The following is a 12,368-nucleotide window of genomic DNA, read 5'->3' on the forward strand; positions in this document are numbered from 1 at the left end:
GTTATTTCGTTGGATATGCGGGAAATACAGCATATAGGGTCTACAACAAGTCAACTAAGCAGATTCTAGAGTCTTATGAAGTTCGTTGGCTAGAAGAAAATGAGACTGACGCCTGTGTCGGTCCCAATTGGTTATTCGACTACAATGAATTTTTCAAGCCCTTCAATGTATTTCCAGTCATCAACACAGACTCTCAAGATGGTCCCTCAGTGGAAGTTACACGAGACAGTTCTCCGTCACTGTCTCATATTTCTCCGTTACTGGATGATGAGGCTATTGAGCCGACTAGTGTTTCGACCACAACCGATAATCAACCTAAACAACTTTCAGAGACCGATTGTTCACAAATCTCATCTGAGAATACTGCATATGTTGAGGTGGAGAGTTCTGTTCGTCAGATATTCGGGAGCACACTGTTTCCCGACGACATTCCAGATGAATACGTTGCCGGCACCTCGTACTCTCACAGTACATAAACATCTGGATGGAAAAACCCCCTTATTGATTTCGGGGAGAACGTAACAAATCTTCAACCTAATAGTGATGTTTCTGATCAGCCTATTCCATCAAAAACCCAAAAGAATCATATGATTGAAAACATCATAGGTCCCACTGAAGCAGGTGTGTCCACCAGAAGTCAGACCGGACACATAAACAATTGTATGTTTTTTCCTATTTCATATCTCAAATCGAGCCAAAGAATGTTGAAATGGCACTTCAAGAACCTAGTTGGGTTGACTCCATGCATGAAGAACTGAATCAGTTTGATAAGTTGAAGGTATGGAGATTGGTTAAACTGCCGGAAGGAAAGAAAGCTCTTGATACAAGATGGGTATTTAGAAACAAGCAAGATGACACCGGGGTTATTGTTCGTAATAAGGAACGACTGGTAGTTCGCGGTTTTCGCCAGGTAGAAGGGTTAGATTACACAGAAGTCTATGCTCCATTGGACGAACTTAAAGATGAAGCGAAGTTGTTCCTAACTTCGCCCCAACTTTAACTTCGCCTATACAGATTTTATCACAACTTCGCACATGGTATCAAGCGAACTTGTGGTACGCCTTAACGTTTATCTAACTTGGTTCGTTTGTTGCAGATATGGCTGCAGTAGCAGGTGCTGGAGGTGCTGGAGGCGATGACGGAGATAATCAGAGACAATTCTTCCCGGGTCACAACATGTTCATCACCTTAGACCCGGAAGCGAGTGGTGTGGAGGATTACCGGGAGATAATCACATTCCTCCTTCGCTCGAGGATATTCCACGCAATCACTACGACTCTGCCGATATCCTTACCCAATATCGAGGATTTCTGGCAGACGGTGGAATACGATTGCCGTGTTGAGCCCCCGGTTATGCGAGCAACCGTCAACAACCAAGAAGTTCAGTTCTCGTCTGAACAAATACGGGTGGCGTTACGTTTTGGAGAGGAGACTCGGGACGACCCAACTGACTTTGTGGCTCCGTTTCGTGATGGAGCATTCCTACGAATGGGATATTCTGGTCCCTTGGGCGATACCCAGAGACGGAAGGGGTTCCTGCTCGATCAGTGGCGCTTCCTCATGCACGTCATGATTGTGTGTATGTCTGGGAGGAAGGCGGGTACTGACGGAATGGGTGCGACCATGCAGTCAGCAATGACTGCTCTGACTTATAACAAACGTTATAGCTTTAGTCAGATGGTCTTTTATGAGATCGACAGACAGAGGAGGGCGATGGCTCGTGAGCGGTTCATAATGTATCCAAGATTCATCCAGATGATCTTGAACCATGTGGCTCCAAATTTGCCTCAACGACGCCCAATACGATACGTGGAGAGTGTGAGCAAACGTATCTTTGCTCAATGCCGTACTTCGAGTGCGAGGAGCAAGCCTGAACGTCGTCCAAGGCATACTCCACTCTTTGGGTTCTTAATAAACCCGGGGTATGTGCCAGCTCGGGGGGATGAGTTCAGAGACCCTCAACCACAACAGGCAGGAGCAACTCGAGTTGTACCTACTGTGCCTGTGGTGTCGGCTGAGGAGGATGTAGACCTTGATGCTGCATTTGGCGGCCAAGGATTCTTCGACATGGACCATTTTGATCCACAAGAAGAGGTGCAGGTCTCTGCTGCACAGGTTCGGGAAGTGCGTGTTACTAGAGCAGCTACGACGGTGGCTGACTCAGATCTTGATGATGTTATGGATGAGGCGAGAAGGATGTTGGTGACTCGAGAGAGGACGTTGGGGAAGAGGAAGAGGACAGTTGATGATACTGAGTCAGAAGAAGAAGAAGAGGATATTCACAAGCTGATTAGACGATCAAGACGTGAAAGGACAGGTGCAGGTATGGGAGCTGGAGAGACTTCAAGAGTTGTACGTTTTGCTCCATCCGCACTGTCAGGTATGTCGATTGTTCCTACTTCTGTACAGGTTACAAGCGCTGCAGATGTTCCCGTGGTGGCTACATCAGCTGTCGGCATCCCATCCATCACACTACAGACGACGACTCCGGAGATTGTGTCGTTACCACCTCCAACGCTTACTCCTTCAGAGGTGGTGGCACAATTTGTAGAGTCTACCGTCGTTGCAACTGCAGGGTTGTCGGTCACGATATCACCTGCGGTTACGTCCACAACTGCTTCTGATGTCCCGGTTACATTCGAGATCCCTGCTGAGTATACTCAAGACACATCTAACATGAGGTTTGATTTCGATGCAACCCTCTCAGACTCGGAGAGAATAGCTGCACTTGAACGGGTCGTGGCAGAGCAATCGAGGATAAACTTTATCCAGACCCAGGCTATTCAGCGCCTTGTAGCAGAGAATCAACTACAGTCGTCCCTCCTGGTTGAACATGGGAGAATTATAGATGCTATGAAGGAGTTCTTGGCATCTCAGGGGGAGACAGGCTGTAGAGGCGACGAGTTAAGGACAAAGAAGAGAAATGATAGAGACGATGATCCCAATGCATCGAAAGATGCAGGTGGTGAGTTGCCAATAACTACTCAAGCTCTTGGGACTTCCACAGCTCAGGGGGAGTCTGCGGGTGCAGTTGGTGGTGATGAGGTGGTGATGGTTGATGATGAAGATGATGTGATTGATGCTTTGAAAGAATTAGATGATGATATGCTAGATGATGATGTGATGTTTGATGACGATGTGCTGCCTATTGAGGAGATTGAGAAGATTGGAGCTCAGATTGTGATTGAAGAAGATGTTGAAGAAGGTGAAATAGTAGAAGAAAATGTTGAACACGAGATCCCAGATGTTGAGAAAGCCGATATGGGTACTGAGATGGAAAATGATGAGACTGAGTGGGAGGAGCAGCCTAGGTGGAAGGAAGGTTGTGCTCATTGGTTTATTAAAACTAAGAAGCCTGCTGTTCCAACCATGTTCAAGAAGAGTTATAATATCAAAGGATATGCTGAGTCGAAGAAAGGGATTATTTGCTGGATCTATGATGAGCAGTTGAAGCTCTTTGTGATTAAACGGTATGACGGCGTTCAGTACTTTAAAAGAATGTTAAGGTCGTTGAATACACTGCCGGAATGTGAAGTGAAAGACTTAGCCAGATTGGGGTTAATCAATCGAAATAACGATAATATGGCTAGAGTCATTGAGAAAATTGTATGGAGAGAGAGTATAAAAGAAAAGAAGTTTGAGCTGTTGAAACCGCAGAAGGGAAAACTTGTGGAAGATAAAGAAATGGGAATGAGAGCAGATGGCAAGCCATGGATGGTAATGAAGTACAAACCGATTCGATGCATTAAGGAGGTTCCAATGAAGATTATGCCTCAAGATGTGTTGAAGAGTCTTAAATGGTGGTATGTTGATTGCCAGACTGCTGAAGCCGTGATGGAAGACGAAGACTAACAAGAAGTGCTGAGGGTGTATGATCCGATGCATCTTGTTAACTTATCGAAAGCTGATCTGCAAGTGTTGAATGAAAAGAAGATATTCTATATTCCTGCTTGGAAAGACGAAGGAAGGAAGTATCAGCGAGTAGTCACGGTATGTGTTAGAGAAGGAGTGCATGCGTGAAGATTACAAGACAAGTGCTTAAAGATCAAGATATGAAGCTACTGCCAAGGGGGAGTCTGTTGGTGCATAAATGTCAGTAGTTCATAGTCTAGTGTCTGTAATCGAGTCTGTAATGTTATTTATGTTTTTGTTTAAGCGAAGTTGTTAACAAGTTCGCCTAGGCGAACTTGTTGAACAAGCGAAGTTATGGACAACTTCGCCTGAACATATCAGGCGAAGTTGTCGTGTATTTATATACCAGGTTACGGCTTGGTTTATAGTTAGTCGTTTAAGTTAATCGAGTTGATCTAAGCTGGTGACGAGAGTCTGTATCAGTGATTCATATCACGTGAGTTCAGTTATTAATATATAACGTGTTTCGGTTTATTCGTGTGTGTTTGTTTGGTTTGCTTTCTACGCTCGTAACGATCTACGCAGGGATTCCGCACCTGAGTAGACCGAGATATCTCGTGTGATCCGTCCAGGGAACCTACAATTGGTCCAGGGAAGATTGTTGATCCAGCTATGTTGGATGAAGATTACGATCAGATTGATGCTGACGATATGGAAGAAATGGATTTACAATGGCAAATGGCCATGATCGTGAGAAGAGTAAAAAGGTTTATGAGAAAGACGGGAAGGAAGTTTGTCGGTGGAAAGCCGGGGTTTGACAAGGCAAAGGTGAGATGCTACAATTGTCAACAAAACGGTCACTTTGCAAAGGAATGCAGGAATGAGCGTGTAGAACGAAGTCAGGGCAGGTCTACACAGCAAAGTGGAGGTTCTAAAGATTATAGTGCGATGATGTCCAGAGAAGATGGTGAATACAACTGGAACCTGCTGTCTAAAGAAACTTTTGAGCAGGCAAATTTGGCGAAGGTTGAAACTGAAGAAAGTGAGAAGGTTACCGGAGAAGAAAAAGCTTTCATGGCAGATGTTAAAGATCAGCTCTCCGAGGTATGTTCTAAACCAACTTGTTCAAAATGTGAGAACTTGTCTGAGCAACTAGCAACCATAACTAATCAGTATGTTAGTTTGGATGCTGAGTTTAAAACGTTAAAAGAAGATCATCACTTTATTAAATCAAGAGAAAATAATTATAAAATTAAAATAAAAGCTTGTGAAAAAGATGTTAAAAGTCTAAAAACAAAACTTGCTGAAAAAATTGAAGTGATTGATTTAAGCTATGAAGTTTTGGAAGAAAAAACCAAACTAATTGCTGAGAGAGAAAAACAGATTGCTGACCACCAGGTGAAAGTGGTGGAACTGAATCGAAAACTGGAGCAGTTCAGAAATTCCTCTGCTATTCTTGATCACCTTGTTAGTGATCAAGGTTCCTCTGTCAAGAGGGGAGGAATCGGTTATCATGAGGTTCCACCACCGTACAATCACAATTACACTTTTAACCCTAGTGTTCAGAAATCTGTTGACTTTGAGGTTGCTCAGACAGTGCCAATTAAAGTAACTGTTAAAGAACCAAATGTTAGTAGAGGCGAAACAAGTTCGCCTGTTTCAAGTGTTGAAATTTCTGATCAAAGTCCAGTCTCGTCAGATTCGGATAAGTCATCCGAGTCTGGTAAGGCAAAAGAGGAGGTTGTGTTACCCAAGAGTGGAGAAAAAGATAAAACAAATAAAAGGAGTACTCCACTAAACCCGTACGTCCCACCATATGTGAGACGAACGGGCGGTATTAAAGCCTCGACATCTAAAACACCGGTTGATAAAAAAGTTGAGCATAGGTGTTGTTTTAGATGTAATCAATTAGGACATCTTGTTGCAAATTGCCCTCTGAAGCAGCGATTCAGAGGTGTAAGGCCTACTAAAGCTGAGAATAAACCTAATAGTAATTATCATGCTGCTAAAAATGAAAACCACTTAAAATTCAAAAATGTGACTAATTCAGGTTTTCATAGAAACAAATCTCAGTTTTACACTGCTAATAACCAAACCACAAGTTATAATTATTTCAATTCACAAAGGTTTGGTAGGCCTCACAATCAATCTTCAAGGAGGTTTCCTAATAGGACTTACAGGAATTTTCGAGATACTAACTTTGGAAAGCCAAAGTTTGGGATGTATAGATCCAAGACCAATTGGTCTTGGGTTCCTAAATTCTAATCTTTTGCTTTATTGTGCAGGAACAGTTGAACAGGGCTGCCAACAATCTTTGGGTTGTAGATAGCGGCTGTTCCCGGCACATGACGGGTAACAAATACTTGTTACACGATTTGAAACCTGTTCAAGGAGGGAGAGTGAGCTTTGCCGGTGAAAGTGGTGGCAAGATTACTGGAATGGGAACGGTGTCAAACGGAAAGATGACTTTGGAGAAGGTTAACTTTGTAGAAGAATTGAAGCACAATCTGCTGAGTGTGTCGCAGATCTGTGATAAGGAGTACACCGTTCACTTTACAAAGAATGAGGCGATTGTGTTGAAACCTGGTTTAAAGATACCAGATGAGTGGATTGTGATGAAGGCTCCACGTGATAGAAATACATATATTATGGATATGAGATCAACTGAAATGGCCACGGCAGAATCATGCCTTATGACAAAAGCGAGTGAATCAGAGTCCGAATTGTGGCATAGGAGAATGGGGCACATTCATCTTCGGAAGATGAACCACATTGTCAGGAATGGACTTGTGCTGGGCGTTCCCTTGAAGAATTTCAATTTTGAAGATAAATGTATAGCGTGCAAGAAGGGAAAGCAGCACAAGAAATCCCATCTCACCAAGAAAGTCAATTCAATTGCCAGTACTCTGGAGTTGCTTCACATGGATCTCTTCGGTCCCGTGAATGCAAAAAGTCTAGGAGGAGCTTCTTATTGCTTGGTGATCACTGATGACTACTCACGATATTCGTGGGTGTATTTCCTGAAATCAAAAGACAAAACGGCTCAGATGGTGAAGAATTTGATTACCAAAGTTGAGAACGTTATGGATAAAAGGGTTAAGTTCATCAGGAGTGACAATGGAACAGAGTTCAAGAATTTTGAGATGGAGATCTTCTGCCTTCAGAGAGGGATTGAACACCAATACAGCGCTCCGTATACACCGCAACAGAATGGAGTGGCTGAAAGGAAGAATAAAACATTAATTGAAGGAGCTAGAACTATGCTGGCTGATTCGAAGCTTCCTGTGGTGTTTTGGGCTGAAGCTGTTGCTACAGCCTGTTATGTTCTGAATAGAGTCTTAACTGTTAAAAGACTTGGTAAAACGTGTTATGAGCTTATGCATGGGAGAAAGCCCAACTTGAGTGGTCTTGAACCATTCGGGTCCCCTTGTTCGATTTTGAAGACAAATTCTAAATTTGGTGAAGTAGCCGATGAAGGAATCTTAGTCGGTTATGTTGTTGGGACTCCCAACAGACGTGTCTTCAATACATCGACCAGCAAGGTTGAGGTGGTGTGTAACACCGATATCACAAGTTACCAACCGCCAAAACCAAGCAACGGACCTGCTGAGTTTTTCGACTATGTTAAACTTTTTAAGTCTTTTAACATACCGTATTTGGATATTGCTGAAGAAGAAGAGAGAGTTGCATCGAAGATGATCCTTGATGAGGAAGAAAACCTATTGCAAAGACAGCTGATCGATAAATGTCAACCTTCCTCATCAAATGCTATCGATACCCCTGCTGCCTCAACTGAAGAAGAATTTTTCAATCCATTTCACTCTCAGCATGAAACAACCATTGACGAGCTCTCTTCTAACTTGGAAGACAATTTGCTTGTCGGTTCTGTTCCGACCACGAGAATTCATAAAGATCACCCTTTGGAGAATGTGATTGGTGATGTGTCCTCCGGTGTACAAACAAGACGTAGCTTGAATGAGCACACCTGTGTTTACACAAGCATCAAGGAGACATGGATAATCAACGAATGCTTGTACACCTGCTTTATCAGCCAGATTGAACCGAAGAATTATCAAATGGCTCTCAAGGACAGCTCGTGGGTCGAAGCTATGCAAGAAGAGTTGGCTCAATTCAAGAAAATGGAAGTTTGGACTTTGGTTGAAAAACCGAAGAATGTGCATGCGATAGGCACAAAATGGGTGTTTAAGTGCAAGAGAGATGAGAAAGGGATTATCATAAGAAACAAGGCGAGGCTAGTTGTGAAAGGATTTAATCAACAAGAGGGTATTGATTATAATGAAGTGTTCGCTCCGGTGGCAAGGTTGGAAGCCATTATATTGTTTTTGGCGTTCGCTGCTTATAAGAAGATGAAGGTATTTCAGTTGGATGTGAAGAGTGCGTTTCTGAATGGGAAAGTTGATGAGGTAGTGTATGTTGAGCAACCTCCGGGTTTTCCTGACCCAGACTTTCCTGATCACGTGTACAAGTTAAGCAAGGCATTGTATGGACTACATCAGGCACCTCGTGCCTGGTATTCAACTTTATCAGATTACTTGCTTGAAAATGGGTTTGAAAGAGGGAAGATTGATAGCACGTTGTTCGTTAAGAGAGAAGGAAGCGACTTCCTGCTGGTGCAAGTCTACGTGGATGACATTATCTTTGCTGCATCTAAAGTCTCCATGTGTCAAGATTTTGAGGCCGTCATGAAAAAGAGGTTTGAAATGAGTGCTATGGGTGAACTAACTTTCTTTTTAGGATTGCAGGTTGATCAGAAGAAGGATGGGATGTTCATTCATCAGACCAAGTATGTCCATGATGTGCTCAAACGCTTCAAGATGGAGGACAGCACTCCATTCGACACTCCAATCTGCGTCAATCACAAATTGGGTGCTGAGTCAGACGGTGATGCAGATGTGGACCCAACTCAGTATCGGGCTATTATAGGTTCTTTAATGTACTTAACTGCTTCTAGGCCTGATATAATGTTTGCTGTTTGTCTTTGTGCTCGTTTTCAGGCAAACCCAAAGGAATCTCACATGAAGGGTGTGAAGAGGATCTTGCGGTATCTCAAGGGCAAACCGAAGCTGGGGTTGTGGTACCCGAGAGGAGGAGACTTGGAGCTAGTTGCTTACACAGATTCTGATTATGGAGGGTGCAATCAGAGTCGGAAGTCAACAACTGGAGGATGTCAGTTTCTTGGTGGCAGATTGGTGTCGTGGCAATGCAAGAAGCAGACTTCAGTCGCAATTTCAACATGTGAGGCAGAATACATGGCAGCATCCAACTGCTGCTCCCAGGTTCTGTGGATTCAACAACAGTTACGCGACTATGGTCTGAATTTCTTACTTACTCCTATTTGCATTGATAACACAGCTGCTATCTCAGTAACTAACAATCTCGTGAAGCACAGTAAAACTAAACATATTGACATACGTCATCATTTTATACGGGATTGTGCTGAGAAGAAACTAATTGTGCTTGAAAAGGTGGATACGCTTGATAATTTCGCTGATCTTTATACTAAAGCGTTTGACAAAACAAGATTTCAAAACCTTATCGAGCTGAATGGGATGATCAATCCCGAGTAACCATGCTTTTCATGTTATATTAAAAAAAAAAAAAAACGTCACTATCGCTTAAAATATGTCGGTTACCTCAGTTTGAAGGACTTGTCTTCGGATATGTTTTGGTCCTCATTTTCTACTTGTAGAATTTGAGGATAGCCATTAACCAAAGGACTGAAAGTGACCGGGGCGGTTTATGATGAGTTTTCATTCTTTCGCTTAAAATTAGTCGATCATACTTAGTTAGAAGGACACATACTTGTATGTGGTCGGTCCAGCTGATCCATTGGATCTTCGGGATAGCCGTTTACCTGAAGACTTTGTTTTGGTCGGGGCGATTAATGTTAAAATTTTTTAATTGGGAAATGAAATTATTTTTCAAGTCTACTACTTCGTAAGAAGTTCGTTAGCTATGTTTAACAGAAAATTGATCCAACCTTGGAAAATGATAGATATACTGATTCCGTGTGCTTAACTAGTGAAGTTATTAGGCTTAAAAGGCTTTAGGACAGTCATTGTATGTCATGGTAACTTTTTATGGTGCGTAAAAGTAGATGTGATACAAACTAAAACTACTTGATTTTACGTGGAAACTCCTTACGAGTTTTGCATGTCTTCATATATATCTTTCCGAATGATAGGCAGAAAAGCGATTACCCAGTCATACACGAGCCCGTAAGTGTTCTGATTCCCGTGAAGATAGCGTTTCAAGAAACTGCAGTGATCCAGATTCGGGACTTGCAGTTGGTTACTACTCTGAAGTCTATGTAAATGTTTATCATAAAAAAAAAAAAAAAAAAAAAAAAAACAACAACAACTTATGAGTTATTGAAACATTCTAGAGTTTAACATATCAAGACTTCTTAATCATGGAGTAAGAAAGAGAACGGGAAGGAGATGAAGAGTAATTACAAACTTAATCAGACACTAAGGGTCGAAGTCAATTCGGGGTGACTTGGGGAAAGACAAATATGCTTTGAGAATAGATAGGAGGCATCATAATCTCTAAGTTGTTGCCCACTTAAATTTTGAGGCTTAATTGAACCTAACTCGTATCACAGAAACGATGAAAACCATCTTAAGTATATTACCTGCTTACACCCTGTTTCTTTATGTCATAATACAGCTAAACACGAATCTATGTGACAGTCAAGTAATTAGTATGATTCCTGTTCGGATCTTTTCTAAAACGTAGTAGTCCCTATCGAGACTGAAATTTGATCCCTTATACTTTAATTTTTAAAAAGTTTCTTGTACTTAGGTAGTTTTATAATTTTATAACTGGTTACTTGGACTTGATCGTGTTATTTAATTCTTAAAGGGAAGTTTTAAAAGTAAATTGCAAAATATTCAAATTAATAAGGGTTGATTTTATAAATACAGGCGATGTTGTTAAACAGGCGAACTTGTGAGTAACTTCGCCTAGGCGAAGTTAACCGTAACTTCGCCTGTATAACTTCGCCCATATATAAGGATTTTCAAGAGTCAAAACTGTTCATAATTTCTAAATCTCAGCGAACTTATTATCGATTTTCACAGCGAACTTATCTCCGATTTTCATACGTTTATCTGTTTCCGATTTCAATCAGTATTCAAGGTGTGTTTGGGTTCTATATCTTATACTCGATGTTCGATGTTGTTAATCCTAGGTTGTTTCGACACCCGGTTAACGACCTCGGACGTTCGAAACCTATACCCGATTTCAAAACTTGTTTCACGTGTTCATGAGCAAACTGATCGTCCGGACTGCCTTAATACCATGTGTTTTAGTCTCCTAAATCGTCAAAATTGGCCGAAACACCAGATTTTCGATGTTTGAATCAAACTCACAGTCGCCGATTCAGTTTCAGGCGAACTTAAGGTTTAGGCGAAGTTATCCGTAACTTCGCCTGATGCTCAACTTCGCCTGAGGCGATGTTGTGGTGAGGCGAAGTTGTCATTAACTTTGCCTGGACCTTTTAATTTTTTAATTATTAGCCGAACTTAAAGATGAAGCGAAGTTGTTCCTAACTTCGCCCCAACTTTAACTTCGCCTATACAGATTTTATCACAACTTCGCACATGGTATCAAGCGAACTTGTGGTACGCCTTAACGTTTATCTAACTTGGTTCGTTTGTTACAGATATGGCTGCAGTAGCAGGTGCTGGAGGTGCTGGAGGCGATGACGGAGATAATCAGAGACAATTCTTCCCGGGTCACAACATGTTCATCACCTTAGACCCGGAAGCGAGTGGTGTGGAGGATTACCGGGAGATAATCACATTCCTCCTTCGCTCGAGGATATTCCACGCAATCACTACGACTCTGCCGATATCCTTACCCAATATCGAGGATTTCTGGCAGACGGTGGAATACGATTGCCGTGTTGAGCCCCCGGTTATGCGAGCAACCGTCAACAACCAAGAAGTCCAGTTCTCGTCTGAACAAATACGGGTGGCGTTACGTTTTGGAGAGGAGACTCGGGACGACCCAACTGACTTTGTGGCACCGTTTCGTGATGGAGCATTCCTCCGAATGGGATATTCTGGTCCCTTGGGCGATACCCAGAGACGGAAGGGGTTCCTGCTCGATCAGTGGCGCTTCCTCATGCACGTCATGATTGTGTGTATGTCTGGGAGGAAGGCGGGTACTGACGGAATGGGTGCGACCATGCAGTCAGCAATGACTGCTCTGACTTATAACAAACGTTATAGCTTTAGTCAGATGGTCTTTTATGAGATCGACAGACAGAGGAGGGCGATGGCTCGTGAGCGGTTCATAATGTATCCAAGATTCATCCAGATGATCTTGAACCATGTGGCTCCAAATTTGCCTCAACGACGCCCAATACGATACGTGGAGAGTGTGAGCAAACGTATCTTTGCTCAATACCGTACTTCGAGTGCGAGGAGCAAGCCTGAACGTCGTCCAAGGCATACTCCACTCTTTGGGTTCTTAATAAACCCGGGGTA

Source organism: Bidens hawaiensis, unplaced genomic scaffold (genome assembly GCF_021521415.1).
Source record: "Bidens hawaiensis isolate Kalapana, Puna unplaced genomic scaffold, B.hawaiensis_p1.1 tig00022343_1, whole genome shotgun sequence".
Taxonomy (NCBI): Eukaryota; Viridiplantae; Streptophyta; class Magnoliopsida; order Asterales; family Asteraceae; genus Bidens; species Bidens hawaiensis.